Raw genomic sequence first — 7,077 nt, forward strand, 5'->3', positions numbered from 1 at the left:
TCACACTTCTATATGTGCTGGTGCCAGGCATTAACTAACTCCACTATGAGAGTGTTGGCATCAACCCTTGAATCCAGTCTTTGCCCTGATAGAAGTTAAGACAGTTACTGAATTTCCAGCATCTAATAAGATTTAAGCACTGTTTCTCGTCAGGGTATGTTACATGGGTGAATGTAATATTATCAAATACTGAGATTTTAAATCAATTCCTTAAAAAGAAGACAGTCACATTACATAAAAAAATCCTCAAGTATCCTATTTCCTATTTTTCTTGCCTCTCTATCCTCCCCAACTTCTCAAAGTTGTTTATTTCCCTGTTGTCTCAGTTCCTCCCACATTCACCCCCATCCCCCCCTCCCTTCCGTGCCTCTGGTTTTTGTGACTCTAACCAAGAGATAATGGAGCTCTTATCCTTGTACTTCCCAAGTTTTGAAAATAGTTCAAGTGCAGTTTGGAAGCTCTCCATACTTCAGCAGCTTTGATTTTTTTTTTTTTTTTTTTTTGGTGTTGGATGGTGGTTACCAAGAATTGAACCCAGTGGTGCTTAACCACTGAACAAAATCCTCAGCCCTTTTTGAGACACAGTCTTGCTAAGTTGCTTAGGACCTTACTAAATTGCTGAGGTTGTCTTTGAACCTTCAATCCATCTGCCTCAGCCTCTTGAGATACTGAGACTATAGGTGTGTGCCACCTCATCAGGCTACATCAGCAGCTTTGAGGTATCTGCCACAAAAACAATATTAATAACTAATCTTGATATTTTACCATGGTCTTAGTGCAGTTTACATGTGTGACCTCATTTAATCCTCACATCAACTCTATGAGAAAGGTGTTTTTATTCCCATTTTAAGGCAAGAAAAATGAAGCCCCAAAAGCTGAGTATCTTACCCACCTATACTACAGTGTGGGGAGTGGGAAGAGCCCGTCTGTAGTCATTTTTTTTCTCCATTAAAGATCACTGGTTTCCCAGACAGATCCTCATGACTAACAAGCGTCATTATACTAAGAAATACACAGTTCCAAGGAGAACTGTCTAACTATGAATTTATGAATCTCACTTATGATTCTCAGAGAATTTACCTATTAAGATAACTTTAAATGTTATGAGTAAACATTTGTGGAAAAGGGGAGAATCTTGTAAGAAACTTTCTCCCCTTCTCTTTTCTTCCTGAATTTTGACTAGTCCAGAAAAGTTTTTAAAAGCCTATTTTAAAGTACAAATGAAGGTTAAGATGGTAAGTCTTTTATATCTTACAATTATTTTATAACTATTTTCACTAGTATTTCCTTAAAAAAAATTTATAGTGGTAGGTAGAAAGAATGCCTTTATTTTACTTGTTTATTTTGATGTGGTGCTGAGGATGGAACCCAGTGCCACACACTGCTACTGAGCTAAAGCCCCAGCCCCTAATATTTTCTTATTCCTAAGAAACAAAAATAGTCTTTAGGGCTGGAGATGTAGTTCAATGGTAGAGTTCTTGCCTAGCATGAATGAGGTCCTGGGTCTGACCTCCAGCACCAAAATACACGTGCATATCTGTAGTCTTTAAAAATATTTAAAACTTTTACCACTGTCAGTAGGAAAATATTGGTGGAATGATCCTCAAAGGAGGAACAGAGACTTCCTGGAAGACTCTTATTCAAATTAAAAGCATGATTTGTAAAACAGCAAATTTGTTATAACACTGATTAAAAAATGCGACCTAAAATATCAGCTCTGTAGGAGTGCTTGAATCACATCATGTTCTTTGAAAAATACTCCTGCATCTTCACAATATTATCTGTAGCAATCCTTTCTAAAGACTATTCTAGCAATAAATGCTGAAAACTATCCAAATACCTTGATTAAATATCCAATACAGTTGCCCGATGTTAGCAAAACTGAGAAGTAGAATATTATATATCTTTCCAGCCCTCACTTGCTTTAAGGATGCCAAAACTCAATTCTCAGCCACATTGCAATCTTATGTTCATGCATTTTTAAATAATCAATGCTCTATTGTTACTATATGTAATAACTAAAGACTATTATAAGGTCTGTTCTAGACACTGTGCTGTATTTATATGCCTTATTCCTTTAATCTTCAGAATAATAATTATAAAATAAATAGTAGTACTACTTCTGTCCTTTTACCAGATAGGCAAACAGAGGTTAATACCTTTCCCAAATTCACCTTGACTAAAATCTAGGCAGTCTGTTTTTTTAGCCTGGGCACCCAATCTCAAGGGACATAGTCTTTCATCCTTATGTTGCTGCATATGTAGCAAAATAAAATTATTATTTTGTTCTTAACACTTTGGAGATATTAGAGACAACTGTCACATAAAAGTAAATAAGAGACATTTTTAGTGTACTTGTAATATATAATGCATTTTGAAAACAAAACAAATAAAGGTGGTTCATGTGAAGAAAAGGGCAAATCCTCTGAGGATGGAATGCTAAGTATAACATTGCAGGTCTGGGCTCTTGCTAAAGTTAGAACATCAAAGATAAAAATAGAAATATACACTCCCTATTTTGCTACCTCAAACTTACTTTGAACAGTGAGCCTCTTGATTTTTAACATCTAGTCCTTTTTTCTTACATTATCCTCTTTAAACAAACCAACAAAAACTAATCTTTAAAAGAAAAACAGATTTATTGAGATATAATTTATAAGCCATTCAATTCGCCCATCTAAAGGGTACTATTCATAGTTTTTAGTATATTCACAGAGTTGCATAATGATCACAACTATCTAACTTTAGAACATTTTTATCATCCCCAAAAGAAATCCATACTCATTAGCAGTCACTTTTTATTCCCTCCATCCCCAGCCCTAGGCAACCACTAATGTACTTTCTTTCTCATATATTTAGCTATTCTGCACATTTCATATAAATAGAAGCATACAATGTGTGGTCTTCTACTGCTGACTTCTTTCACTTGCCATAATGTTTTCAAGATTCATGCATGGTGTAGTGTGAATCAATATTGCATTCTTTCTCAAAGCTGAGTAATATTCTATTGTATGAGTAAACTACATTTTGGAAATTTGGATATTTACATTTGGGCTATCATGAATAATACTGTTATGAATATTTGCTTATAGGTTTTGTGTGAGTATGTGTTCACTTCTCTTGGATCTATGTTGAGAATGGAATTGCTGGTTCATGAGATAATGCCAAACTCCATTATTAACATGTTGAGGAACTGGCCAACTGTTTTCCAAAAAGGCTGCACCATTTAACAATTCCATCAACAATTATGAGGGTTCCAATTTCTTCATATCCTTACCAACACTTATTATTGTCTGTGTTTTTGATTATAGCCATCCTGGTGGGTGTAAAGTCATATCTCATTGTGTTTTGGATTTTCACTTCCCTAATAGTAATGATGGAACATCTTTTCACCTGCTTATTGGTCCTTTTTACATATTCTTTGGAGAAATGTATATTCAGATTCTTTACCTTTTTAAAACTGTTATATTTTTTACTATTATGTTGTAAGAGCTCTTTGTATATTCTAGATGCATATCCTTATAATATATGATTTGCAAGTATTTTCTCCCATTCTATGGGGTGAATTTTTACTTTTTCTTTCCTTGTTTTTTTTTTTAAGTCAGACTCTCTTTTATTTAAAAAATTATTCACAAAACACCCATTTATAGATTTGCTTTGTCATAAAGCTGAAAGTGGTGTTTGAAATTCTATTCTTACATTTAAAATAATATAGAATGCTTTGTTAATTTGCATGTCATCCTCACACAGGACCATGCTAATCTCTGTATTGTTCCAGTTTTAATGTATGTCCTGATAAAGTGAACACTGACTTTTTACCTTTGCAGCATAAAAGTTTCAAATTTGATGTGATTTCTTTTTTTGTTCTTGTTTTTGTATTTTGCAATACTAGGATTAAACCCAGGGTTGCTCACTGAGCTATGTTCCCAGCCCCCTTTTTATTTTTTATTCTGAGATGGGGTCCTGTTAAGCTGTCCAGGATGGCTTTGAACTTGGGATCCTCCCATCTCTACTTCCCAAATCACTGGAATTAGGGCCACGGTGCTCTACTTAATTTGTTGTGATCTTTGTGATGAAGTTCAGTTTCTCTGTTTTTCTTTTGTCACTTGTGCTTCTGTTGTTATATCTAACAAGACTTTGTCTAACTCATGTTTACAAAGATTTAATTGTTTTCTTTTAAAAGTTTTATATGCTTTTTTTTTAATGGTCTTAAGTTTTACAGTTAGGCCTATAATCAATTTTAAATGAATTTTTGTGTTAGTGTATTTTCCTCCTCTGTAATTTAAATTTTGAGTTTGTCAAATCCAAAAGAAATACTTAAGAGTAAAAAAGAAAAGATAGTTATTATTCATTTTATTCTTTTTTTAAAAACATTTTAATTTGGATATTACATATATGTCAAGTTTTTAAGTTTAAATATATCCAAAGATGTTCTATGTGTATCTGTATAAACCATTATGAAAATAGATAATATATTTCACACTACTATTTATTCATTCTAATAGTAATTTGAAAAGCCATTATTTGAAAGCCATTATTATTGTTTAATGGTTATTTAATTCAACAATGTTGAGCATTGTTCTGGGCACTGCAGATTCTGTTTTTAACAAACCAAGCAAGGCACCTGTTTTCATGGAGATTACATGCTGGTTGAGAGAAACAAGATGTAAACAAGTAAATACTTCAACAGAATAATTTTCAGAGAGTAGTAAGTACTATTGGGGTGTAATGTGAAGAGTGGACAACATTTTTGGATATTTTGGTGAGAAAGCCCACTGAGCTGAGGCCTGAATCTGGAGAAGAAACCCATCTTTGCAAAGATTTAAAGAAAAAGCAGAGAAAAACAAACAAAAACAGCAAGCAGGAAAGCATGACGTAGGAAGGAGTTTATAGGTTCCAAGACACAAAACAAAAACAAAAATCTCTTCATGTCTCTAGCCAAGTGACAGTAAGCTTGGGGAGGTGAGCTGGGGAACACAAAGTTACTTAAGTCTGTGTGTGCTTTCAAGTTGCTTCCAGTTTTTCTATTAAAGAAGATCCTTCAGCTAACATGGTAATCAAGTTGAAAATTTAAACCAAAATAAATAAAGAAAGAAAGAAAAGAAAAGAAAATTTAAACCAAGAAACTATTCGGTAACCAAAATTTTCATGCATTATTCTAAAAGAAGCCAGATCAACTACATTCTTAAAGCTCTAAGCTAATATCTTAGGTTTGCTTTTTTTTTTTTAAACTAAGAGTTCCCTTTTTGTACTTTGCTCTTAGCTTCTGTGAAGTGAATTAGAGGTAATAATACGAAACAAAAATTGCTGGCAGAAGCTGTCTTTATGGTGATTTTATATGCAAAACATGCCCAGATGATGTCCTGAAAACTGAAAAGTTGAGAGAAATAATTATAAGCACAATTGTCATAGCCATTATCTCCATAGCTCTGACTAATCTTCAGAAGCTTCTGCTCTTGATTACTGGCCAGAATCTCTTAGGTTTCTGCCGCTTCCTGAGGAAACAACTGGTAAGGGTAGAGAAGATGGAGCCTCTATGGTAGACATTCATCGTGGAAACTTTGGAGCAGATTGTGTGCATGCAGAGATCTCAGGTCAAGCAGAGATACAGGAGTGAGGGTTACAAGGGTTCACTGCCCACCATCATCCCAGGCAATTTCTCCTTTTGAGTCCATCTGTGTAGAAACTGGGTTTTATACACTTTAACTAGAGGTCTCCTACTTCCTAGAACTTGCATGCCAAATTTGAGCATATTTCCAGGATAGAAATTATCCTCAGAAGAATTTAACAGCAATTGTACAGAAAAATAAAGTAGATTAGTGTTTGCCTGGTGCTGTGGAGGGAAAATGAGGAAGAATGACCAGTGATTGCTAATAGGGGCTTCTTTTTGGAACAAAGAGAATGTTCTAAAATCAGATTGTAGTGTTGGTTGTACAACTCCTTGAGTACATTAAAAAACATTGAATTGTAAACTCTAAATGGGTGAATTGTAGGAATATGAATTCTATCTTAATGAAAGTTTTTTTAGAAAACAAAAAGTATCTGGTACATTTAAAAGACTAAGAACTACCTGCTCTTCAGCATGAATTTCCCACCATGTCATTTTCTTTCTTTTTTTTTTTTTACATTTTCAATGTTATTTTTATTAGCGTTTATAGTTTACATAGTAGTTGAGTTCATCCCAACAAAATCATACATGCATGAAATTCCAGTTGAGTTCTTGATTCCCTCTTTTCCATCCTGTCCTACCCCTCCTCCTCTATTCTCCCCTCCTATTCTCCTGGACTTCCTTTCACCTGTCTATTTATTTACATTTGATTGATTCTTTTTACTTATACATAAAGGTGCAATTCCCTGTGGTATATTTATATATGCATATAACAGGAATTTTAAAGAATTCATTCTTCACTGCCTCCATGTCTTATTTTCTAATCTCGGAATATTTATAGTTACCTCATACTGAGTACTTATTATGGGCCAGACACTATATTAGGCACTTTATATATAATTAATCATAACAAACTATGAAGGAGCATATTATCCACCCTAAACATGGCTAGATTTGAATTCAGTTGCAAGGAGCTCCAAAAACTATTATTCTTTCAACCATGCTACAGTACAATAGTACCCCCATCCATAGTTAGCCTCTGAAGTTTTATTTCTGTGGTTTCAGTTACTCTCCATTAACTGCAGTCTGAAAGTATTAAGTGAAAAATTCTGGAAATAAACAATGCATAAATTTAAAATTGCACAGTTTTGAGTAGTGTGATGAAATCTGATGCTTTCCTGCTCTATCTCATCCAGGATACGAATCATGTCCAGCATATCCACACTATCCATGCTACCTGCCCATTAGTCCTTAGCAGTCATTTGACCTATCAGGTTGTCACAGTATCGCAATACTCACACATAGGGTTTAGTATTATCCACAGTTTCAGGCATTCACTGGGATCTTGAACGGTATCCCCTGTGGATAAGTGTGTGTGTGTGTGTGTGTGTGTGTGTGTGTATATATATATATATATATATATATATATATATATATATATATATATATTTCTGAACCTTCCAACAGAA

At 34.1% G+C, this 7,077-nt stretch overlaps 1 pseudogene; it reads right to left on the reverse strand.

Annotated features, from left to right (window-relative positions):
* Positions 1 to 3,705: 3,705 nt before the first annotated feature.
* Positions 3,706 to 3,806, reverse strand: LOC125620022 (annotated as a pseudogene).
* Between the last annotated feature and the right edge of the window lie 3,271 nt (positions 3,807 to 7,077).

This window comes from Marmota marmota, unplaced genomic scaffold (assembly GCF_001458135.2).
Source record: "Marmota marmota marmota unplaced genomic scaffold, marMar, whole genome shotgun sequence".
Taxonomy (NCBI): Eukaryota; Metazoa; Chordata; class Mammalia; order Rodentia; family Sciuridae; genus Marmota; species Marmota marmota.